Here is a 27,041-nt window from a genome sequence, read left to right as displayed (position 1 = left end):
TACGTTGAAGAAGAGAAGAGACTGGATTAAAATAGCGCAAGGACACGTCAGGGAATGACAAACTGATTCGTGTGTAATCGGCTTGTAGTGATACATATTCGCTGATATCAATAACACGTCTCTATCTTGATGGAAATCCGAAGCTAATGTGTATTATTTAGTTAAGACCCACTGCCAATAATTCTTTATATTCTTAATTTTTTTTATTTACTTGTAAGACATTTAAGCAAATTGTTAAATGGCCGTACGTAATATTAATAACCCGTTATCCTTACCGTTGTTAATGTATCATATACATGTATTTGAAAAGAATACTATGAAATACTACGAATATCGGGAATGTTTGTTTCGTATTTATTTAGTGAAGATAGCGTTTTCTATCTGTGGTAAAAATATTTTTTAGAAAATATCATTTAATCAATTATGAGATGAAAATCAAATTGTAAGTATATTAAAGACATTTCAAATATATTTCAGAGCATATTAACAATAATAACTTTTTTATAATTTATATTTAACTTAACACTTATTATTCTCACTAAACTACTACTTGAGAAAGCCATCCCTTTATCACACTATGTGTCAACTCAAAGACGCATATAGATGTATATGTCCGTGGTCAACTCAACACAACGAATCGGTCATCTTTGGTTATCGATCAACAAAATCGGCCAAACTTTCACAGTGACAAGCTATTTTCGTCAAAAACATTTCCTCTAGTCTCGGCTGCAGTAGACTCGTTGAAACGAGTACACGAATGCTCCACAAGCTTGGCTGAAACCATGCAATGAAAAGCCAACACATTCCCAGGGGCTAGCAGTATCTCTCCTCGCGCTCCTTCCCGCCAGCGGCGAGCTGTTGAGAGCCGACTGTTTCCATCGCCAGTTCAGTCGCTCGTCTCCACAGCAAGGCAGAGTGGCCGCGTCATTTTTAATATGTATCACTGACTTGTAGCATTCCGCTACCAGTACCAATACCCACCGCTTACACACAGCGGCCTTTGGATGACGTGATGACCACGTGACGTCATTATCTCTTATGACAACTGTCTAATTGGCGCGAGACTGTGTGTGACCACCTGTCGCGTGGCTGTCTTCAGAAGATAAGCACTGCCGGATTACAGTCGGATCATGGACGTGTAGACATGGGATTCCTCGATAAGGTTGGTGCAATTCTTATCTTATTTCATTTCAAACGTAAACTTCCCCAAGTCCGAGTGGTCAGTCGGTCGTTGTGTTTGTACAGATCGAATCTTGTAAAACGTAAGCCCCAGGATAATCCGCTAGACCTCTTTAATGTTTACGCGAACGAACGGAAGTAGTTGACACAGTTTCTCTGTGCAAGCTGTATTCAGCAACGTCTGGGACACGGCGCTATCAGCTATTGAGAATATAGCACGGACTTGTTAGCCGAACTGAACTACCACATGTTCCCACCATACTCTGGCCCTCCTTTGTAAATATAACCCACGTAATGAGCAATCTTACTACAAATTAAGATACCATGTCACTTAATGTCAATTACTGGGATAATTGCTGTATTATTTAGCATTAATTTCACGTTTGGTTGATAACACATTACATCATAACAAACAACGTAAGGTATTTAACTTCCACGTGGAAATCCATAATCCGCTATAACCAATATTCTATTATTTAATAATTACTGTTTTTGTGTTAACAGCCTTGGGAGGAGAGTTATTTTCTTCCCAATCGTTTCTCGCTTTTTCGTTAAAGGCCATCGCGTAGCTGTTTCATTGATTTGATGAAAGGTGAGCAAAGTCCTTATATAAATAAGTTAAGCTTGGGACATTTGCTGGTGCAAGAGCTCTTCCCTTTACAAACAAACAGCTCGGGTTGAAACCATCAACTATACAATACAACACATGGGATTGAGGATGAATATTTCATAGCGGCTGTTTGTGTGACCTTTTCAGGAATCTGCATGCTGTTGTCGAGATACGACGACTTGCTGTCGGCTCGCTGTATCGGTGATTCCATCACCACCATCACACCACCACTGCATCATCATCATCATCACACCGTTCCTAGGTTTAGCACCCCTGTAGCAGGTGCACAGCTACCATGTAAACAAAGTGATAATGAGTGCTTCTGTCATTGTCGTCGGCTTCGCAGCAATTCTCTTTTGTGTGATGTAATTCCCGTACCGAAATAACCTTGTCATGTGTACTATTGGACCATCATGGAAGTGGGTAAGGGTGTTATATGTATTATATATATTATTATATTGTTTATAACCTTCTATTCCTGGCCTTATGTATATATGGAATCCGATATTATAGCTATGCATATATCGATATCATGGGTTACTAGTTCTGTGGTATATATATTCGATATTTTATATACCGACTTGATATTGTTCTGGTATGCCAGAGAAGTTATTGCATTGTCCTACAGATGATTTGACATACTTTGAAATAATAGAATGTCGTATTTTGTAGGTGTGATTAAGAAACTGCCAACCACATATTCTTTTAGGAATGCATGATCCGCAAAGCTAACTACATCACCACACATTCTTATAGGCATGTATGATGCGATAAGCTTACTACAACAAATTCTTTTAGACTTGTATGATGCGCATAGAAAACAACCACAGACACTTTTAGGAATGTATGATGCGCAAAGCTAACTACAACAAATACTTTTAGGCATGTGTGGTGCGCAAAGCTAACTACCATAAATACTCTTAGGCATGTATGATGCACAAAGTTAACTACCATAATACTTTTAGGCGTGTGTGGTACGCAAAGCTTATTACCATAAATACTTTTAGGCATGTATGATGCGCAAAGCTAACTACCACAAATTCATTTAGGCATGTATGATGCGATAAGCCAACTACCACAAATTCTTTTAGGCATATGTGATGCGATAAGCCAACTACCATAAATCCTTTTGGGCATGTTTGATGCACTAAGCTAACTACCATAAATTCTTTTAGGCATGTATAATGCACAAAGCTAACGACCACAAATACTTTTAGGCATGGGTGATGCGATAAGCTAACTCCCACAAATACTTTTAGGAATGTGTGATTCGATAAGCTAACTCCCACAATACTTTTAGGCATGTGTGATGCGATAGGCTAACTCCCACCAATTCTTTTAGGCATGTGTGATGCGAATAGCTAACTACAACAAATACTTTTGGGCATGTGTGATGCGATAAGCTAACTACCATAAATACTTTTGGGCATGTATGATGCGATAAGCTAACTACCATGAATTCTTTTAGGCATGTATGATGCGCAAAGCTAACTACCATGAATTCTTTTAGGCATGTATAATGCACAAAGCTAACGACCATAACTACTTTTAGGCATGTATGATGCGCAAAGATGACTACCATGAACTCTTCTAGGCATGTATATTGCGATAAGCTAACTACCACAAATACTTTTGGGTATGTGTGGTGCGCGAAGCTAACTACCATAAATACTTTTAGGCATGTATGATGCGCAAAGCTAACTACCATGAATTCTTTTAGGCATGTATGATGCGCAAAGCTAACTACCATGAATTCTTTTAGGCATGTATAATGCACAAAGCTAACGACCATAAATACTTTTAGGCATGTATGATGCGAAAAGCCAACTACCACAAATTCTTTTAGGCATGTGTGATGCGCAAAGCTAACTACCACAAATACTTTTAGGCATGTATGATTCGCAAAGCTAACTACCACAAATACTTTTGGGCATGTATGATGCGCAAAGCTTACTACCATGAATTCTTTTAGGCATGTATAATGCACAAAGCTAACTACCACAAATACTGTTAGGCATGTGTGATGCGATAAGTTAACTCCCACAAATACTTTTAGGCATGTGTGATGCGATAAGCTAACTACTACAAATTCTTTTAGGTATGTGTGATGCGATATATACCGACTTGATATTGTTCTGGTATGCCAGAGAAGTTATTGCATTGTCCTACAGATGATTTGACATACTTTGAAATAATAGAATGTCGTATTTTGTAGGTGTGATTAAGAAACTGCCAACCACATATTCTTTTAGGAATGCATGATCCGCAAAGCTAACTACATCACCACACATTCTTATAGGCATGTATGATGCGATAAGCTTACTACAACAAATTCTTTTAGACTTGTATGATGCGCATAGAAAACAACCACAGACACTTTTAGGAATGTATGATGCGCAAAGCTAACTACAACAAATACTTTTAGGCATGTGTGGTGCGCAAAGCTAACTACCATAAATACTCTTAGGCATGTATGATGCACAAAGTTAACTACCATAATACTTTTAGGCGTGTGTGGTACGCAAAGCTTATTACCATAAATACTTTTAGGCATGTATGATGCGCAAAGCTAACTACCACAAATTCATTTAGGCATGTATGATGCGATAAGCCAACTACCACAAATTCTTTTAGGCATATGTGATGCGATAAGCCAACTACCATAAATCCTTTTGGGCATGTTTGATGCACTAAGCTAACTACCATAAATTCTTTTAGGCATGTATAATGCACAAAGCTAACGACCACAAATACTTTTAGGCATGGGTGATGCGATAAGCTAACTCCCACAAATACTTTTAGGAATGTGTGATTCGATAAGCTAACTCCCACAATACTTTTAGGCATGTGTGATGCGATAGGCTAACTCCCACCAATTCTTTTAGGCATGTGTGATGCGAATAGCTAACTACAACAAATACTTTTGGGCATGTGTGATGCGATAAGCTAACTACCATAAATACTTTTGGGCATGTATGATGCGATAAGCTAACTACCATGAATTCTTTTAGGCATGTATGATGCGCAAAGCTAACTACCATGAATTCTTTTAGGCATGTATAATGCACAAAGCTAACGACCATAACTACTTTTAGGCATGTATGATGCGCAAAGATGACTACCATGAACTCTTCTAGGCATGTATATTGCGATAAGCTAACTACCACAAATACTTTTGGGTATGTGTGGTGCGCGAAGCTAACTACCATAAATACTTTTAGGCATGTATGATGCGCAAAGCTAACTACCATGAATTCTTTTAGGCATGTATGATGCGCAAAGCTAACTACCATGAATTCTTTTAGGCATGTATAATGCACAAAGCTAACGACCATAAATACTTTTAGGCATGTATGATGCGAAAAGCCAACTACCACAAATTCTTTTAGGCATGTGTGATGCGCAAAGCTAACTACCACAAATACTTTTAGGCATGTATGATTCGCAAAGCTAACTACCACAAATACTTTTGGGCATGTATGATGCGCAAAGCTTACTACCATGAATTCTTTTAGGCATGTATAATGCACAAAGCTAACTACCACAAATACTGTTAGGCATGTGTGATGCGATAAGTTAACTCCCACAAATACTTTTAGGCATGTGTGATGCGATAAGCTAACTACTACAAATTCTTTTAGGTATGTGTGATGCGATAAGCTAACTACCACAAATTCTTTTAGGCATGTGTGATAAGATAAGCTAACTACCACAAATTCTTTTAGGCATGTGTGATGCGATAAGCTAACTCCCATAAATACTTTTGGGCATGTATGATGCGATAAGCTAACTACTACAAATTCTTTTAGGTATGTGTGATGCGATAAGCTAACTACCATAAATACTTTGAGGCATGTATGATGCACAAAGCTAACTACCACAAATACTTTTGGGCATGTATGATGCACAAAGCTTACCACCACAAATTCTTTTAGGTATGTGTGATGCGATAAGCTAACTACCACAAATACTTTTGGGCATGTATGATGCACAAAGCTAACTACCACAAATACTTTAAGGCATGTATGATGCGCAAAGCTAACTACCACAAATACTTTTGGGCATGTATGATGCACAAATCTTACTACCACAAATTCTTTTGGGCATGTATGATGCGCAAAGCTAACTGCCATAAATACTTTTGAGCATGTATGATGCGCAAAGCTAACTACCACAAATACTTTTGGGCATGTATGATGCACAAATTTTACTACCACAAATTCTTTTGGGCATATTCGATGCGCAAAGCTAACTGCCATAAATACTTTTGGGCATGTATGATGCGCAAAGCTAATTGCCATAAATACTTTTGGGCATGTATGATGTGCAAAGCTAACTGCCATAAATACTTTTGGGCATGTTTCATGCGCAGAGCTAATTGCCATAAATACTTTTAGGCATCTATGATGCGCAAAGCTAACTACCACAAATACTTTTGGGCATGTATGATGCACAAAGCTTACCACCACAAATTCTTTTAGGCATGTGTGATGCGATAAGCTATCTACCACAAATACTTTTGGGCATGTATGATGCACAAAGCTTACCACCACAAATTCTTTTAGGCATGTGTGATGCGCAAAGCTAACTGCCATAAATACTTTTGGGCATGTATGATGCGCAAAGCTAACTACCGTAAATACTTTTAGGCATGTGTGATGCGATAAGCTTACTACAACAAATTCTTTTAGACTTGTATGATGCGCATAGAAAACAACCACAGACACTTTTAGGAATGTATGATGCGCAAAGCTAACTACAACAAATACTTTTAGGCATGTGTGGTGCGCAAAGCTAACTACCATAAATACTCTTAGGCATGTATGATGCACAAAGTTAACTACCATAATACTTTTAGGCGTGTGTGGTACGCAAAGCTTATTACCATAAATACTTTTAGGCATGTATGATGCGCAAAGCTAACTACCACAAATTCATTTAGGCATGTATGATGCGATAAGCCAACTACCACAAATTCTTTTAGGCATATGTGATGCGATAAGCCAACTACCATAAATCCTTTTGGGCATGTTTGATGCACTAAGCTAACTACCATAAATTCTTTTAGGCATGTATAATGCACAAAGCTAACGACCACAAATACTTTTAGGCATGGGTGATGCGATAAGCTAACTCCCACAAATACTTTTAGGAATGTGTGATTCGATAAGCTAACTCCCACAATACTTTTAGGCATGTGTGATGCGATAGGCTAACTCCCACCAATTCTTTTAGGCATGTGTGATGCGAATAGCTAACTACAACAAATACTTTTGGGCATGTGTGATGCGATAAGCTAACTACCATAAATACTTTTGGGCATGTATGATGCGATAAGCTAACTACCATGAATTCTTTTAGGCATGTATGATGCGCAAAGCTAACTACCATGAATTCTTTTAGGCATGTATAATGCACAAAGCTAACGACCATAACTACTTTTAGGCATGTATGATGCGCAAAGATGACTACCATGAACTCTTCTAGGCATGTATATTGCGATAAGCTAACTACCACAAATACTTTTGGGTATGTGTGGTGCGCGAAGCTAACTACCATAAATACTTTTAGGCATGTATGATGCGCAAAGCTAACTACCATGAATTCTTTTAGGCATGTATGATGCGCAAAGCTAACTACCATGAATTCTTTTAGGCATGTATAATGCACAAAGCTAACGACCATAAATACTTTTAGGCATGTATGATGCGAAAAGCCAACTACCACAAATTCTTTTAGGCATGTGTGATGCGCAAAGCTAACTACCACAAATACTTTTAGGCATGTATGATTCGCAAAGCTAACTACCACAAATACTTTTGGGCATGTATGATGCGCAAAGCTTACTACCATGAATTCTTTTAGGCATGTATGATGCGCAAAGCTAACTGCCATAAATACTTTTAAGCATGTATGATGCGCAAAGCTAACTACCACAAATACTTTTGGGCATGTATGATGCACAAATTTTACTACCACAAATTCTTTTGGGCATATTCGATGCGCAAAGCTAACTGCCATAAATACTTTTGGGCATGTATGATGCGCAAAGCTAATTGCCATAAATACTTTTGGGCATGTATGATGCGCAAAGCTAACTGCCATAAATACTTTTGGGCATGTATCATGCGCAGAGCTAATTGCCATAAATACTTTTAGGCATCTATGATGCGCAAAGCTAACTACCACAAATACTTTTGGGCATGTATGATGCACAAAGCTTACCACCACAAATTCTTTTAGGCATGTGTGATGCGATAAGCTATCTACCACAAATACTTTTGGGCATGTATGATGCACAAAGCTTACCACCACAAATTCTTTTAGGCATGTGTGATGCGCAAAGCTAACTGCCATAAATACTTTTGGGCATGTATGATGCGCAAAGCTAACTACCGTAAATACTTTTAGGCATGTGTGATGCGATAAGCTAACTACCATAAATACTTTTAGGCATGTATGATGCGCAAAGCTAACTACCATGAATTCTTTTAGGCATGTATGATGCGCAAAGCTAACTACCATGAATTCTTTTAGGCATGTATAATGCACAAAGCTAACGACCATAAATACTTTTAGGCATGTATGATGCGATAAGCTAACTACCACAAATACTTTTAGGCATGTGTGATGCGATAAGCTAACTACAACAAATACTTTTAGGCATGTATGATTCGCAAAGCTAACTACCACAAATACTTTTTGGCATGTTTGATGCGCAAAGCTAACTACCACAAATACTTTTGGGCATGTATAATGCACAAAGCTAACTACCACAAATACTTTTGGGCATGTATGATGCACAAATCTTACTACCACAAATTCTTTTGAGCATGTATGATGCACAAAGCTAACTACCACAAATACTTTTGGGCATGTGTGATGCCCAAAGCTAACTACCATAAATACTTTTAGGCATGTATGATGTGCAGAGCTAACTACCATAAGTACTTTTGGGCATGTATGATGCGCAAAGCTAACTACCACAAATACTTTTAGGCATGTATGATGCACACATCTTACTACCACAAATTCTTTTGGGCATGTATGATGCGCAAAGCTAACTACCATAAATACTTTAGGCATGTATGATGCACAAAGCTAACTACCATAAATACTTTTAGGCATGTATGATGCGCAGAGCTAACTACCATAAATACTTTTGAGCATGTATGATGCGCAAAGCTAACTACCGCAAATTCTTTTAGGCATGTGTGATGCGATAAGCTAACTACCATAAATACTTTTGGGCATGTATGATGCACAAATCTTACTACCACAAATTCTTTTGAGCATGTATGATGCGATAAGCTAACTACCATAAATACTTTTGGGCATGTATGATGCACAAATCTTACTACCACAAATTCTTTTGAGCATGTATGATGCGCAAAGCTAACTACCATAAATACTTTTGAGCATGTATGATGTGCAAAGCTTACTACCATAAATACTTTTGGGCATGTATGATGTGCAAAGCTAACTACCATAAATACTTTTAGGCACGTATGGTGCGCAAAGCTAACTACCATAAATACGTTTGAGTTTATCGACAGAGTTAATTTTGAATGATTTGAATGAAACTTGCCAAATGAACCCCTGTCTAGTTCCTCTTTTATGATAGGGGTCCCTGGTATACTTGATTGTGTAAGCGTTTTTCACCACAATAGTGTGAAGATTCATATGCAAAATCATACACGACGTGAATTGTTTGGCCGAAATGGCTGCTTAGTATGACGAATAGGTGTTTGCAGTAATACTCAGCAATCGTCTGGCAGGTTTAGTGTCTCATCAGTGTTATATGCCATCGCCCACAGATAGTACTGGTAGTGATATCCACGCATTAGCTATATAATCAGCGGATACATATAGTGGCAAGCACCTATCTTGAAGTGACCAACTTCACTTCGACCTGAGTAGACCCGGTCATTTTACTCAATATGTTTACCGCTGCTGGAAACGCCCTATTAAGACGTGCAATAGTTTATTAATGTCTGGTGTGGGTTCAGTGTTTGTTGTTTATGTTTCATTGTTTCATTATATTTAATCTTTCTAATATGATATGATACCGCTCTGATATCAATAGTGACCATCCATCTTGTATCAATACTGACGATCTGTCAGGTATTTATCCTGACCATTCATCAGGTATCCATACTGACAATCCACCAGTATCAATACTTATTATCCGTCGGATTATATTACAAACCATCCATCCATCGGATATCAGTACTGATCATTTGTCGGGTGTCCATAATGACCATCTCGTTATCAATACTGTCCATTCATTGGGTATCAATATTAACCATCACGGTATCCATTCTGACCATCCCGGTGTCAATACTGACCATTCCGGTAGCGATACTGACCTTCCATCGGGTATCAATACTGACCATTCATCGAGTATCAATACTGACCATCCATCGGGTATCAATAATGATCATCCTTCGGATATCAATACTGACGATCTCGGTATCAGTACGGAGCATCTTTCGGGTATCATGATATCCCTCTGTTTCAGGACTGATGTCATATTATATAGCTCGGGCATAAAACTGATTGCTCAAGCACCTTGACTGACCTCTCTGATTTCCTGACTGGTCATTCAAGTATCAGACGTGGTTTTATCGGCGACCTTCAATAGGGCGACGTCCAGTTGTGAATTATGTGGCTGTCTGACAGTCGCATCCTTCCTGAGCTGAAGGGCAGCAATTACCACCACCCCGCTCCCTTCGCCGGATCTTTACCGGCAAGACATCGCCAGCCAAACCTTATCTGCACGGCGTATCTGTCAACCCGGTCATCATAAAATCTCCCAATATCCGCTCAAATGATTCCCACCTTATCTTTTCAGTGCCGAAACCTGTGCAGTTGCCTTCGATGCGAAGCCCCAACCAGACAAAAAGTGGTCCCGGATTCCGAGGCAGATGGTGATCGCGGTCACGAGGCCACGTGTCGGGAACTGCAAAGTAAGCAACTTCAACGCCGATGGCACAAAATGGCGGCTACTGGTCACTAAACCTATTATTGACACCAAACAACACAAGTTAAATTTAGCGTTTTATTTCCGTGCACGAGTCAATGCACTTTTGAATACCGGTTGTCACAGCAACCATGGTACGGCGGAGGTTCTGCCAAGAGCTACAAATCAGATCGAGGGATAATGGTATTTCGGTTTCATTTACAAATACATTATTATTTGTTTCATCAATTTCTCTACGTGGTCGGGCGAAAGACTCGTGTAGCCTATACTAATAGAATGACTTGTAAACTCAAGGGCCATTTGACAAAAACGTAATAGGGCATACTACAGGCTTAGGACATAGCTTTTAATCCCTTCATTTGTCACGAGATCCAATGAGATTGCGTTCCTTAATTAGAACGAGTCAGGGGTAAAATGACGTTTAGGCGTTACGTCAACATATTTATGCCTCCTGCCATCGGGATAAAGACCCACACATCAAAAGCAGCCGGGAAAGGAAAGCTTTGTTGATTGACGAGTCATGCTGCGCGGCCAATATTCACGACAAGAGCACAGCGATGGGAAAAACATACCGTCACATACATGCATGTCTTCGCCATAGAGCCGTCACCACCACCACTAGGCTGTATCAATCGATAAACTCAAGACTTGCTTCCTGCAGGCTCGGAGGACAAAGATAGCCGCCGATAATTAACTTTTTTAATGAAGCCTTTTAAGTTTATCTAATACACCGAGGCATGAATAAAACAACCCAAGGAATTTTCACGATGGAATGTCTCGATAAGTTGGCTTTTCGCGGCCAAGTGTTTCCTTTCCATGGTTTTTAATCACATTGATTTTGTGTGATAAAGCACAGCAGGTAACAATCCCCCCACTTCTGAAGCAAACTCAGGTATTTGCTGTCACGCTAAATTGGCTCGCCTGTAAATGTCCAAATATCAAATAAGATTATTTTTAATGTCGTTTGCAACGTTATTAGTCTGTCTCCCAGGTTCTAGAGAATAAATTGAAAAAGGAGTCCAACTCAAGTATATAATGATTTGGCAAGTCTAGATGAAATTAAGGAATCTTCTTGGCTCTATTTGGATTTTTATTGTGTATTCTGTAGATATATATATTTGAATAAGATAACTATAGCTCTGGGACCTGATGTCAGTCAACAACGACATAAAAAACCTCAATGGATTGCATTTAAACAAAATAAAATTGAATTACGTGTTTCTTGTTCTAACATTTGGCATTTATCACATTTTTTATGTTAGTGTATATAGGTTTTTGCATACATATTTACCCATTACATTTGTAGATTTCATAAAAATAGATCATTTGGACAATGTCATCAATTAAATTAAATGTAAGCCTCCAAATTTGACAACAGTAAGTCAACCGTTGCTTCTCTTTGATTCATGATTGGGTTAAATGAGAATTAATAAATTTGCAAGTGATTTCGTGGCTAACCAAGCATGTTTTTATGTTTCCATAAACCGAAAAGACGGATCGCACTCACAAACGCACTACTGTTTCCTCATTGGCTGATAATAAAATGGGCGGGGCTTGTGTTGCGCTGGACGATGGCGCTGATTTCGTACTGTTGTATGCATTTTGTGTGTGTGTTTGATTAAATAAGCAGTCTGGGAAGTTATAACACCTCCATAAACGCAAAACATATGGTCAATTCTTAATAAGTCAATTTTTGAATATTTCAGACAAGAATCCAGTTGCCTATTGTTTTGACAACTTCAGTTTGTACAAATTATGACTATTTCGACCCTTAAAGGGGAGACTAAGCTAGGGTCAGTTGTCAGTCCCAGCAAATTTGAATCAGTTTATTCAAAGTCCATTTTGTTTGTCAGTAATTCATATTTTATAGTATATATCAATCAATTGGTCAGACTCAGTGACTTGGTCGATAGCACGTCATCGTACGCTGGTGGCGTGGATCCTTGTTCACAAATGTTAGTGTCTGGTCCATACCCGATCATTTACAGACCGCCGTCATCGAGCTGGAATATTGCTCAGTGCGGCGTTAAACAACAAAAAAGAGTAAAAGGACCAAGACCGAAAATGGGTAACCAGATCATGGAACAGTGTCAATTTAAACCCCTTTCTTCCTTCAATCTCGGAACAACCTCGGCACCGGACAGATCCTAGTGTCCAATGAGTGAGTGAGTCAGGTTTTTACGCCGCTTTTAGCAATATTCCAGCAATATCACGACGGGGGACACCAGAAATGGGCTTCACACATTGTACCCATGTTGGGAATCGAACCCGGGTCTACGACGTGACAAGCGAACGCTTTAACCACAAGGCCCCTTGTGTCCTATGATTGTTCTAATAGTTGAGTAATGAGAATCGGTTGGTAACAAATGTGTCACCTGAATGATTGTGTGTCATCGAGCCCGTACGACGTGCTTCCAGGTTAATGCGTCTATTTCTTGTCAGTTGGTTCACGCCTGGTTAGTCAAGTCCGCTATGATATCGCTAGAATAATGCTGAGTCCGTTGTTAAACCACATTCACTGAATCACTTTACTGGAAAAAAAACCTTTTTTACTGTTTAAGTTCAGAACACAGGTCATCAATCGAGAGTCATATCCTAGTTCGTGAGAAATAAATGTTATATGTATTCATTCAGTAGATCATGTCAATTCTATATTTGTATTTTAGGGCAGGCAGAATGCATCGTGGCAGAAGCAATAAAGAGGGCCTCCGACATCATTGCAAAAGAACGGGATGGAGAGCAGGGAGCGGCAACGACCCAGCTTTAACATAGCTAGTCGTGGGGAAGTACTATCAACACATATGATATCATTTATTTCACGGATCTTACGTGAGCGGCATGAAACCATCACTCTCTACTTCAACCTGCAGTGCCAAGGATTCTGGAACCACGATCTCATGAGAAATCAGCCGTTGCGTAAATGGCGAATACGGTCCTCACTCCAGTCTTAAATCATTCCACGACAAAGAGATTTATGACGAAGACAGAAAGGTTCTTCGGGGGCTAGAAAGTAATTCGAATAAAACCCTCTAGGAACCATTATAGTTTCTTTATAGTTTGAGAAAACCATCACATGGCCGTTGGTTTCATCAAAAACACAGAAGGATACCTGGGTGACTGACATGTCAATTTGAAAGACACGATATTTGAGCCTAAAGAGATTTATGTATGGAAATGATTGTATGTTGAATATGTGAAAAACTCAAATGGAGATTCGTGATGGAAGGTGTTCAAATTTAGAGTGACTTTGGATAGAAGTATGTGGTTCTTAGAAGAATTACGTTTAGAATTCGTGAGATTAACGTTAGACCATACGGAAATGTGAATACTGTCATCGTGGCACTCCTGATTTAAAGGTAAATTACTGACAAAGTTCCGTTTGTGTGAGGATTACTTGAAGACGGGAGTTAAAAAAATATGCGACCTGAATCAGAAAAGAAAACCTGATAAAAAATTATAGTAATTGTTAAGATCCTGAGAATTATTTTCAGAACAAGATTCTGTTAAAAAAGAACAGTTGTGAAAGAACAAGACGTCTTTGACAAATGTTGGAGTCAACCCTGCAATAACGATGCCAGTGTTCTGTTCATTTGGTGTAAGAAGTATGTTGTGCAAGTCCCATATGTCCGTGGCAGTGCAATGTCACATTATCACAGCTCCCCATGCTTCTTCACCATCACGTCAGTGGACCAATCGTCACCAGAAGGAAACTAATGCTTCTACACCGCCACGTCAGTGGACCAATCGTCACCAGAAGGAAACTAATGCTTCTACACCGTCACGTCAGTGGACCAATCGTCACCAGAAGGAAACTAATGCTTCTACACCGCCACGTCAGTGGACCAATCGTCACCAGAAGGAAACTAATGCTTCTACACCGTCACGTCAGTGGACCAATCGTCACCAGAAGGAAACTAATGCTTCTACACCGCCACGTCAGTGGACCAATCGTCACCAGAAGGAAACTAATGCTTCTACACCGCCACGTCAGTGGACCAATCGTCACCAGAAGGAAACTAATGCTTCTACACCGTCACGTCAGTGGACCAATCGTCACCAGAAGGAAACTCGTGCTTCGTTACCATTAGTTTACATATCAATGCATTTGTACACCATGATGTATTTTGTCATATCACATTTGTTTATTATAATGTGCATGATACGTACTATATTATCACGATCCACTTAGAGTAAGCTATCGATCGATACTCAAAGACTGGAAGACCTAAAGTGACATGTGACCTTAATACGCCACAATGGAATTCCATTTCTACACGACACCAGTGTTATAACTACCAGATAAGACATATTGGGAGACACCCAGTGACACTTATATAGCACAATTATGCCAGTCTCGTGGGGATAAGCGCATTTGTAATGAACGTTCGATAGCTTTCTCTAATGATCAGCCCGTTTCTACCAGATCTCGTTCATATTATTCCCAAGAGGTGGTATTTAATTGATTAAACTTACTGTGAAGTCTGCGGTACTGCGCATTAATACTGGCATCGATAAGAATAAGGACGTCATACTTCGTCAATAATATCAACCCTATATTTGTGGACAATTGCGTGTTTAGTCGTGTTTCTAAAAACAGCCCTAATCTTCTCAGGCAATAGGGTTGTTACACAAAACCATTACCATTCCACTGTATTAGCGGAAAGCACCGTATCGTATGGCTGTGATTGTTTCCTTATATTCTAAATATAACGACTTTGCAATATCTTGTTTCCCGTTACCGAGTTTCATTTCACATTGGATTATCTGCCATCAAAACCAATGTATTCATTATTTCTTATGTAAAATGACATGGTATTCTAACGTTCAGTGATTAAGATCGACTTAATGTTTCCTTGACGGTAATGGGCAGAATGGAAAGGATTTAGTATTGTTAAGGGGGCTGTGGGGTAGCCTAGTGGTTAAAGCGTTCGCTCGTCACACCGAAGATCCGGGTTCGATTCGCCACATAGGTACAATGTGTGGAGCCCATTTCTGTTGTCCCCCGCCTTGATAATTGCTGGAATATTGCTAAAGGCGGCGTAAACCCGTGCTCACTCATGGCATTTACTAAAAAAATAACTTTTGTTTTAATGGCTGTTAAATTCCCATATCAGTGTCAGTGTATTTTATATATTAATTCTAACAGGAAGGTTCAGAATTAAAACGAATCGATATTTTATTAATTATAACTCACAGTGAAACTAATATTTTATTTAAATACTGGTTATTTATTAAATAAATCGGTTCAGGAAAAAGTTATTCAGCATCCATTGAAAGAGACATATTTCTTCAACTGTCAGAACACTACATTCACAGTCAATTTCAGTTATCTTATGTCCATGGTTTCCAGAACAGGCCACTGCAGAGGTATGGACTTTTTACATATTAGTGCCGGGCAGAACATTCCGGGAACAAATCGAAAGCTCGACTTATTTTGTATTTATAATTTCTCTACGCCTTATTAGAATGAACTATATAATTTTAACATATTTTCAAAACAGACATGTGTCAATAATGCTATGCTATGTAATTGCTAATGATGTTATATACATTGTAAACCATGTTATATACATTGTAAACCATGTTATATACAAGTGTCAATCGTGCTACATACATGTTTCAGTCATGTTAAATACAAGTGGCAATCATGTTATTTAAAAGTTTAAACATGTTAATAACACGAGTCAATCGGGCTATATGCATGTGTCAATCGTGTTATATACACGTGTACATCATGTTTGATGTGAATGTGAGCGTGTTTGTTGGTGTGTGTTATATACAATCAGCTACCCCATGTCTGGCACATGACCCTTTAGATACACATATTTTTATTATGCGTTGATTATACACTTGCTATTTTTGTAATGCCCTTCATGCCCTTTTACAGTGAAACCTCGTTAGTCCGGGCTATTGTTTCAATGCCAGTCGTCCAGATTTATGCGATTCTGGATTAACGAAATATAACATGTTCAACTGTACAGCAAACATAGGTGGGTGAGCATTAAGATGGGAAATACTATCATCCGGAAAATCAAGATCGAGAGAATATAATGATGACTCACGGGATCCGGAACAAATGAGATTCCCAAACAAGAACAACCATAATAATAACAAAAAGTGAGATCCGGAAAAGCGAATTCCGGAGTTATAAGAGTCGTTATCGTGGGGCTAGGAATTGTGAGATCCAGACTAGCGAGATCCGGAAGCATAAGAACCGTTATAGTGAGATCCAGAATTGTGAGATCAAGGCAAATCTGGAAAGACAGATTCGGTCAACACCATCCTGAGTACAGTGTTTCAGGTTAACATGATCCGGACAAACGAGGTTCTGCTGATTGTCCTATTTGTAATGGAAGGCTGATAATCTGCGGCAGGGCAAAACTCTTGGTCAGAAGACTCTTTGTAATTAGAGAACAGAAACTTTCTTTTCTTCTACGTAATTAAAAGTCTGGCTCAGGAGATCTATTGGGTCACATTTCACTTCCAAAGAAATGTGTCTGAGAAACCCATGGCGATTCATGTCTTCAAGACAAAGTCCCTAGAGTAGAGTATGTTCTACTCCAAACAATGCCATGAATCTATTACATTCTCCCATCACAGGGTCAGCTGCTTCCGACAATGCTGTACAACACGAAAACACCAGACATGTCGTTAAATGGTCAACCAGAAAACATTTGATAATATCTTGTTCTTTTTGGGATTGTTTCTTAATCTCCATCAGCTTAGAAACATTCACGACTGCGTGCTTATGTCATTGTTGAATTTAATTACCACAACAATTCAGATACGACTTCTATAGGATTAATTAATAAATCGTGATCACAAGTATGGCCAAAAGGTGATTCTCTAGTAAGTCTTAGTTGTTAAAACTAATATCAATTGCTTTCGCTTTACATACGCCTTAGAGCGAAACAAGAAAAGGTAAAATCGATTTTAATGGATCGATTTGCATTGTAATACGCATCCTTCTCGGATGATATATTTTCAGAGAAATGCCACGGTTTGCCAGGAAAAAAACTTCAAAGTGTTTTATGCAAGTAAACCTTTTTGACTCATCTTGAACATTATGTATAGGAACATTTCTTTGTACTGGATTATGGAATTGACTTTTAAGGTTCTCCCTCGGAGATGTGCTTTCATCTAATGTATTAGACTCACAGTATACGTTTTACAATTTAAGCTATATTATACACCATTCAAAAAATCTACACGGTATGGTCAATGCTATTATACATAATAATTCCATCTGCTTTTTTATACTCCATCTCTCACTGATATATATATTTTATATGTGTGTTTCGGGGGAATCTTTGTATTTTTCTATAAGTTTCAGTGATATTGGACCAAAAACAAAACCAGATTCACATGGTTAGCGGTTTAGCACTTGTATCAACTGGATATTATGCAACTTATCAGCAACATGACAAAGAGAAGTGTAAACCGGATAGCGCAATATATATCATTGATATTGATAATAAATGTTTGTGTTCATTAGAATAAGATAATGCCATATTGTCAAACTTACGAATTCAAAGTCTTTGTTGGTAATGTGAATGATGAATAGCAAGTACAAGATTGATAGTGTCCTTTACGAATCAAGTCGCCTTCAAGAGGGGTAATTGAGAACAATCTTAAGAAACTAAATCAAAGTCCCCTAAAATATTTGATGAAGATTCCGAGAATAACAGATGGGTAAATGTCACAATCCTTCATTGAGAACAACTTTGATCAAAGTTCTTCTTTAAGTCTTTAATTGAATTGTTAAACCCAAAAAGGTAATTGTCAAAGTCTTCCTTAAAAAAATGTCTGTGAGCACAACAGTAACGTGAGTGTCAAAGTTTTCTTTGAGAGTCTAGTTTTTGACGAAGGCATTGAGCACTGCAATAAGATAACTGCAAACGTTTTCTTAAATAATCAAGTATTTCGTGAAGTCTTGAAGAAGAACAGTAATGTAAATGGCAAATGTCTCCTTTAAGAATCAAGCCTTGGTGAAAGTATTGGGTACAACATTAAGATAACCTCCAAAGTTCTCCTTTAAGAATCAGGCCTTGGTGAAGTCATTGGGCATAACGGTAAGATAACTGCCAAAGTTCTCCTTTAACAATCACACCTCGGTGAAGTCATTGAGCATAGCGGTAAGATAACTGCCAAAGTTCTCGTTAAGAATCACACCTCGGTGAAGTCATTGAGCATACCGGTAAGATAACTGCCAAAGTTCTCCTTTAACAATCACACATCGTTAAAGTCATTGAGCATATCGGTAAGATAACTGCCAAAGTTCTCCTTTAAGAATCAAACCTTGGTGAAGCCATTGAGCACAACGGTACGATAACGTGGAATGTTCTCCTTTTTGAATCAAGCCTTGGTGAAGTCATTGATCCGAACATTAAGATAAATGTCCTCCTTCCATGTATCCAATTCCACTGCCACTCCTACCGATACCCTCATTTCAACGCTCAAAGTGGTTGTATGCGTATTTATATTTTTGTGGAATCGTTTTGATAACAATAAAGCTATTTGAATCACTCATCAGACTTTGTAATTACTTATCTCGGACGAATGATATTTTTTCCAAAGATCTTGCCATATACATTGACAAATTTGTGTCATTATGTGTTTTCAGATTTGCGGGGGGTCATTCATTGAGTACTGTAGAATGAATGGGAGTCTGTCCAGGAATTTGATTTCTCTGCGTCTGAATACCTTTCTTGATAAGGATCAACCATGGATATAAAGATTTTTTCAAATAATCTAGACTGATTATTATCTCCCCACATGGGTACAATGTGTGAAGCCCATGTCTGTTGTTCCCAGGCGTGATATTGCTGAAATATTGCCAAAAGCGGCGTAAAACCATACTCACTCACTCGCTGATTATTATCTGCTCGTTGTGAGTAACATGGCCTTATACAACCGAAGGCATAATGCCAACAATATACCTACAATGCGGTGAAAGTGAAAAGAATAGTATTACCCAAACGTGTTAAAACCGTTTCTTACATGGCGACATTCACTTCACCTTCATAGATCGCACTGAAATATAAATTGGTCTTACATGGTGTGATACTGTTATAGCCCCCGAAACCAATTACAAATTATGTCTAAGTTGAATAGTCACATGTATCGGCTACAGATAGCTTATTCACAGTAGGGATGGTTTTAGACTACTAACTTTGACAACAACAAATGCTTTGTGCAAAGGCATATCAATTATATGGATCACATGTTGACTGAGACTAGTTTTATGAAATGGGTATATGACTACCGCTGTTACATAGTAGAAATTCTCCTGAATTCCTCTAACTGTCTAATATCCACACTCGATAATTCCAGTGTATTCCCATTCTATTTTAATAAATACCATATACGCATACGCCATCATAGCTTCGTTGCAGACGTGACCGTCACTGCCTCCTGTGTCTCACTAGCATGATATCTCACGCCTGTGAGAGTAATTTGATTGGACGGCTATTGTTAGCCTAGGTAGCGAATAGGTCCAGGTTATTTATCATTTGAGATATTTTTGATACACTGTCGATGGATGCCGAGTATCATCAACGTTAGACAGCCACAAGAGGGGGCAGACCTTTGAAGTGAGGTTTACCCAATCCAACATGACTTCAGATTTTTGTCTATTCGAGACAAGAAATCTGAAACCACAATCGTTTTTATCTCTACCGGTCCAGGTTCATGGAATGAAATATGAATCTTGGGTAATAATAATGGGTAATTCACACAGAGCAACACTATTTCTGAGACCAAAGGTGTTATTTTTATTGAATGGTTCAGAATGAAAATTGAAAATAATGATAATAACTAAAACCAAACATTTAACCAAAAAATGTTGAGCATGCAGTCATGAAAAAAATGTGTTAAAAAATAGATTTTCGGCTCCACCAATTCAAATAAAAAATGCGTATTAAAAACCAATGACCATAACATTGAACCCCTCTTAAGAAAAATCCCAACCTTCATCAGATGCTTGTTATTTATTGATGAGCCCAGGAAGCAATAGATTCTGTGGGACATAGACATCTTTTTACCACACAGTGACTGACAGATCTCTAAAACTGACGATGCCCCTCTTTTATCATGTTGTTCCAGTGTTAAGGCCCCTATTGTTACGGCCCGTGCGTCTAAGTATTGTAACTCCTGTGATGTGGAGATATAACGGATGTCGCTGTTTAACAAGCATGAAACCACGGAAGCACCTCTTGGGTTTTCTGTGTGGTGACAGACAGGACAAAGGTTTCTCTCACCACCCTTCGTTTTCTCATGTCTGTGTTTCCATAACGATACAGATATAACTGTTTATTATATTATTGGCAGTAAGGTATCCAAATCCATCACTAAAAAAACCTTATATCCACCGAGTGACGATAAACTGATATTTGTTTGTTTGTTTTTTAACGCCGCACTCAAAGTTATTCCAGCTATAATTGAGTCGGGGCCAGACAATCCATTGACTGATATCATGCGCATATATTGGATACGATGATATGCATCAACCAAGTCAGCGGCCTGACCACCCGATCCCGTTGATATTCTATCGCGACAAGCATGGGGATGAACTGATAAACTAATAAACTCTCAAGAATGGTGATATCAGCACTGGTCAAAGTTCAAGGCCACTCGTTATGGCTCAAGCTCAGGGTCGCCGAATCGGCACTGCCACATTATGTCCCAAAGAGACCCCTTGACCTTTGTCAAAGAAACTATGCACTTGATAATTTACAGTTGTCTGGCCAGTTTTTGTCTAAAATGGGTCGTTTTCTATTGATGACACACACTGAATGTTTACAAGGTGCTGATAGTCGGTTTGGAAATAGCGGCTGTGACCTACGCGCTAACAATGCCGTACATGTACTTTGTTAGATTTTCTTATACATTGCATACCATTCCAGCGTACTAGGTATATGTTTAGTTTCATTTTTGTTGTACCAAATAAAAACCAACCCCAATTTCTTTACTATTTGTAAAGTTATTTTCTCGTATGTGAACCCTGCTGGAAGTGGTTTGGTCCCAAAAAATTCGAACCACAATCGCGCAAAATCAGATTAAATGACTTGAGGAAATAGAAGATTTAAAGATGGTTGTCAAATATGCTGTTTACATGGATTTGATTTCGTGACGTGGCTGTGATTAATATTTTCACTCATAGGTACGCCATTCGTTATAATTTCATTTACCAAACGGTGAGTACTGAAGCAACCATAAGAGATCCTCTATATAGTTCTCGCACAATTGATTATCAGGCACATTTAACCAAGACAATTCAACAGGTATCTCTAAGTTTTATTGACCACACTAAGGACATCACCATAAGCTGGTTTTACGATTAAGCGATTGATCACAACTATCTAGGATACTTGCGGACGACTGCGTCTGGTTGTTTGTGATACAGCCATTTACACATGTCTCGGGTCCTGGAGAAGCCTTACCAGTAAATCAATGAATCGTGTACAGACACATCATTAAAACCAAGTAACCAAGGAATGCTCATTAACGGTCTTTCACGTTATTTATACTATAAAGACGATGGCAAACAGATTCAAACATGTAATATAGTCTCAGTGTGGACATCAGGTTTGTTTATGAATCATTTAATAAACAGGTATGAGTAATTTTGCATAACAGAAAAATGTTTTGATACTGATGTTTGTTTGATCCTTTTCAAACGCAAAATCAAGTATAGAAGTGGCAGCATGGTGGCTTTTACAGTATATACATGTCGGCAATGTACATGTATTACAAAGCAATCGCTTTAAACACATTTCGAATGAGTGAAACGTGGATACGGTAAACATGGTGATGGGTTCTTTAAGCAACATATTTTGCCAAATGCATGTCTTCTTGTTAAAAGTTTCGCTACACCAAGACTGTTATCAATTTAATCAGTCAAATGTTGTTTAATCAATTTAATTTAATTATTAATGCGTATTCGTGGACAAATGTGAATTTAATATACTAGTAGAGTTGGATCAAATATAAGCTGAAAATTAAAATATTACAAAAAACACCGTTGCATAGCAACACGTAATTATGAACGTAATAATAGTGTAAATGCTGAAAATGTATCTTAAAATGAACTCACGGCATTTTGATCCAATAGCCATTTTAAAACAGTAAAATTTAATACCGCAGTTATTTCGACGGCAACAGTAGAGGTTTCATGTATGAATTTGAAACCAACAAGTGATTTCCTCAGGTGTATAAGCATTAAATATACAAAACATGACATGCAGGTCCTTTTGACAAGGACAAATATCTGGATTCTGTTTTCTGACCCCCGTCACTGGTTTTTCACGCTCGCTCGCTCGCACGAACACACGCACGCACGCACGCACGCACGCACGCACGCACGCACGCACTGTATTCATACTTTTGTAAGTGCCAGTGAAAACGACGTATGCGTGCACCAGCGTCTCACTGCTTTGGAAATACATAGAAGTATTTGCTCATAGAATAATTATCTCGACGAGGATTTTCGGGTAGAATGGATCGCACCATAACTTTGGAAAGTACAGAATGAAAAGGGGATCAAATGGATACAAATTATGACATCATAACCGACATCAAATATGGATGTTCGTTTTTCTCACCATATGTTTGTCTAGTGCATATTACATGAAGACCTCCGTGGTATAGTAAGTAATTCTCCAATATTGACGTAGCCTTTAAAACCACAAAGGAGCACACAACAACGTAATAAATTGGCCAAATTTCAAGGTAATAATCCAACCTTTAACAATGTCTCTCAGGAAATAAGGCAATAAAGTATATATCTGTTGGCGAGCATTTCAAAGGAAATTTGTCCTTCAAGGACGTCTATCAGAAAACAAAGCACGGCAATAGTGTATATACATCCCTTTTGTTGGCCAGCTGATTCCTTGAGAAAGTACATCAGGGAATACAGCAATAGAGTATAGTCTTTCACGTAAGTATTTCAGGGAGCACGACAGCGCACCATTCCGAGCTGTTAATGTGACATTTGCAATAAACTGAATCATAGCCAACTTCGAATGTTGTCTTGTCTTCATCTGTCTGAGGTTAAACTGGAATTTACCATCAACTGTAAACGCTCTTTTCTTAAAGTTAGAACTTGTCAGTTTTATGTACAAAATGGAGCTTTGATCATGATTTCTTACTGATGTGTAACAGTTAGTGAAATTAGATCTTTCGAACTCTGGAATAAATTTTTGAATGATGTTTTGTTACAATTTGCTGTTGATAGGACAAAAGAATATTGCAAATGTTGCGAAACCCAGAATATTAAGAGAAGGTGGACCATAAACGTTTGAATCACAACCACATACTTTTTCTGTGTCAGCTAAAATGGATTGAAAAACACTTGCCACCTAAAGACAAAGGCACTACTTGTATTTTAAAAGAGTTTTTTTTTCTATTCATATACACTGGCAATTGTAATTATATCTAATTATGCGTGACAATTAATGAATCATGTCACACGTATAAAAGAGTCTATGGTGCATTTTTATAATACTAAATTCAATGGGACAAAATCCTTCTTCCATAATGATCAGAACGCTCTATTAAAGGCAGAGTCCAATGTATGATTCCGACCATATCACAAGCATGTGTTTATCAAATAGTCATGAGACCAGGTGTTCGTGAAAGGCGAGAGTCACCAGTCCCACCGGTGGCATCAAATTTGGAGATGTCTTCCTCATGCCTACCAAACACTTTTTGAAAGCTTACTAAGGCCTTGAATGTTGTATCTCTGATTAAACAACTTTTGAGCAAGAGTCGTATGACGCTCTTTGACAGAGCATGTTCTATTGTACCTCTTAAGATGTGAACTGCAGACACTGAAGGCTGCATCAAAGAATATGGCTGGACATAAAGGGAAAGTTGACTATTGCAAACTTGAAGTCATCCTTCGTGTCATTCAGTGAGTGAGTGAGTGAGTGAGGTTTTACGCCGCTTTTAGCAATATTCCAGCAATATCACGGCGGGGGACACCGCAAATTCTCTTCACACATTGTACCCATGACGGGAATCGAACCCGGGTCTTCGGCGTGACCAGCGAACGCTTTAACCACTAGGGTACCCGACCGCCCCTCGTGTCATTCAGACTTGTTGATAGTTTACTGTCATTCTGAATCTTAATGCATAGACCTAAAGTTTTACTGGTCTATTTTATTTCTAGTTCAGGTGGATAAATCAGTGGAAGGGAATTGGATATTTAACTATTAGTTTACTGTGGCAGACCATTGATATACCTGAATACCTTTTTAATAAATAAAAACTTCTTTGCTAAATCCCCGTGTTTGGATTTTGCCCATGGTGCCATTATTCCCAAGTTTCACATGCAGTTTTCTGAGTAATCTTCAGATGACACATTGTCCTAAACCTTTGACAACAGAGATGTAACTACATCTATGATCACTACGCTTAGTGACAACTGCCACATGGATCAAGGGATGAGGTTTTTACCTCAAGTTTGTTGTTTGAGATTGTGGTGAACAAAGTGGAAAAATGTAATGAGTTGACATAAATGAACTTGACTCTTTTTTGAGATTGCAAAACTTCATGCACATCCTTTAAATTTATGAGAATCCGCAGAGACTTTTTGTGACTGTAAAGACAGTCGTTCCTTAATTGTGTTGAGGATTATGGTTTATCTTTGAGACAGGGATTTGGTGGTACAAAAACCGTAAACCTATTACATCAAAGGTTGTTTTGGAAATGATTGACAAAAACACACGCAACATTTCCTATATACTCCTTCAACAATTCAATTACAAAGTTGCCTAACGTCATTTACGGGATTACGCGGTGTTGTACAAGGTTAACTGGTTACCTCGACAAGATTAGAATATTCCCTTATTAATATCGGAAATGAAGCCCCCTCTCTCTATCCATAGTCGTATAACTACGCTGACCTCAACATTGATCCAGCTAGTGGTTTCTCTTTATGTGGCGATACATATCCATGGCGTTATCGATCGGTATGCTTATGATTATACCTGGTGAATATACAAAACAATCACAATTTTGTTCATATAACTCTCAATGTCATCTATATGTTTTTCAATCAAAATAATAAATCGCATATTATTATATTCAGTTCCTTGATGCATTAAAAATACTTCTTCTTAGTACCCTGAGATGTATGTCATGACTTAAATAAATATATCCAGTGAATCTTTGACAGGCGACCTTTCCAGGTGAGTTATCTGAAATTCCTAATTCCTTCTACAAAGCAGCATAGTTAACCAGATTACGCGGCGTTGTACAAGGACAACATCGTTACTTCGACAAGAATAGAATACTTGACCTTATTAATATCAGAAAGCGTCACATATGTAAAAGATCAAAGTCTTATTCTCATTCATAGGAACATACCTTGTCCTTTAACACCCGGCTCCTTGTAGTTCCTGTATTCATTGTCCCTTTCTGGAGTCACAGCTTTCAGAGCCACGCGGAGGAAAAACTAATTTATAAGTTTGTTCACAACCCAGGGATCCAAATCAGAGAGAAACTGGGGTTGGAACCCTTGACCAACATTATTGCAGTTACACCACTAGACCACTAAACTTCACACACAATTTACACTTGTCAGAGGGGTACTCAAAGGACGTGATCTAGACTACCAGTTGTCGGACTTTCATTGTTGTGGAAGCCTCGGTGGCTGAGTGGGTTAGATCGCTGACTTTGTGACGGGACTCAACCCAAAAAAGTAAGAGAATCTGTACTTTACTAAGAAAGTGTTATCCCAAATATAACATTTGTTACATTTGACCACCACTTTCTAAATGGCATTGTGTATTCATATCTTTACAACAAATAATTAAATGGAGATGCTTCTGGTGTTTCTTGTAAAAAGAATATCAGTGGAATTTGAAAGTGTATACTTCATGTAATATATTGTGGGCTTGATTAAATATAAAACGTCAACGCAAGAGAATAACCAAAGTTGATTATCTCTAAAGAAAGATATCATTTGGTATAAAAGGCAAAATTACATGAATGGATCAGTGAAGACACGGTGTGTTGGCGAAAAAGTTATTTCCTAATCTATCCCTTCAGCGCGTTTCAGTTATTATGTTAGTATAACGAGATCACAATCATGTTCAAAATGAAATCAGCGTAATAGATTTCCAGTTGAAACGTGCTCATTCTACCCACAAGTGTAATAACAGAAAAAAGTTCTCTATGAAGGATGCATATTATGTAAAATACTGCATCAGGGCCCAGATTTTCGAAACGATCTTAGCCCTAATATTATCGTAAAGTTATCGTAAG

The 27,041-nt window shown here is 38.3% G+C and overlaps 1 long non-coding RNA gene across 2 annotated transcripts; it reads left to right on the top strand.

Moving 5' to 3' along the window:
* The first annotated feature begins 838 nt into the window (after positions 1–838).
* On the top strand, positions 839–19,299 carry LOC125377962. Of its 2 annotated transcripts, XR_007219919.1 has the most exons (4): positions 839–1,162; positions 1,937–2,212; positions 10,644–10,758; positions 13,439–19,299. It is a non-coding gene; the product is annotated as an uncharacterized LOC125377962 (long non-coding RNA). The 2 variants fall into 2 exon arrangements; XR_007219918.1 differs by lacking the exon at positions 1,937–2,212.
* The last annotated feature ends 7,742 nt before the right edge of the window (positions 19,300–27,041 follow it).

This window comes from Haliotis rufescens, unplaced genomic scaffold, assembly GCF_023055435.1.
Source record: "Haliotis rufescens isolate VD_foot unplaced genomic scaffold, xgHalRufe1.0.p SCAF_11, whole genome shotgun sequence".
In the NCBI taxonomy this organism is placed as follows: domain Eukaryota; kingdom Metazoa; phylum Mollusca; class Gastropoda; order Lepetellida; family Haliotidae; genus Haliotis; species Haliotis rufescens.
The sequence above is the reverse complement of the archived record's forward strand: the minus strand, read 5'-3'. Positions and strand labels throughout refer to the sequence as shown.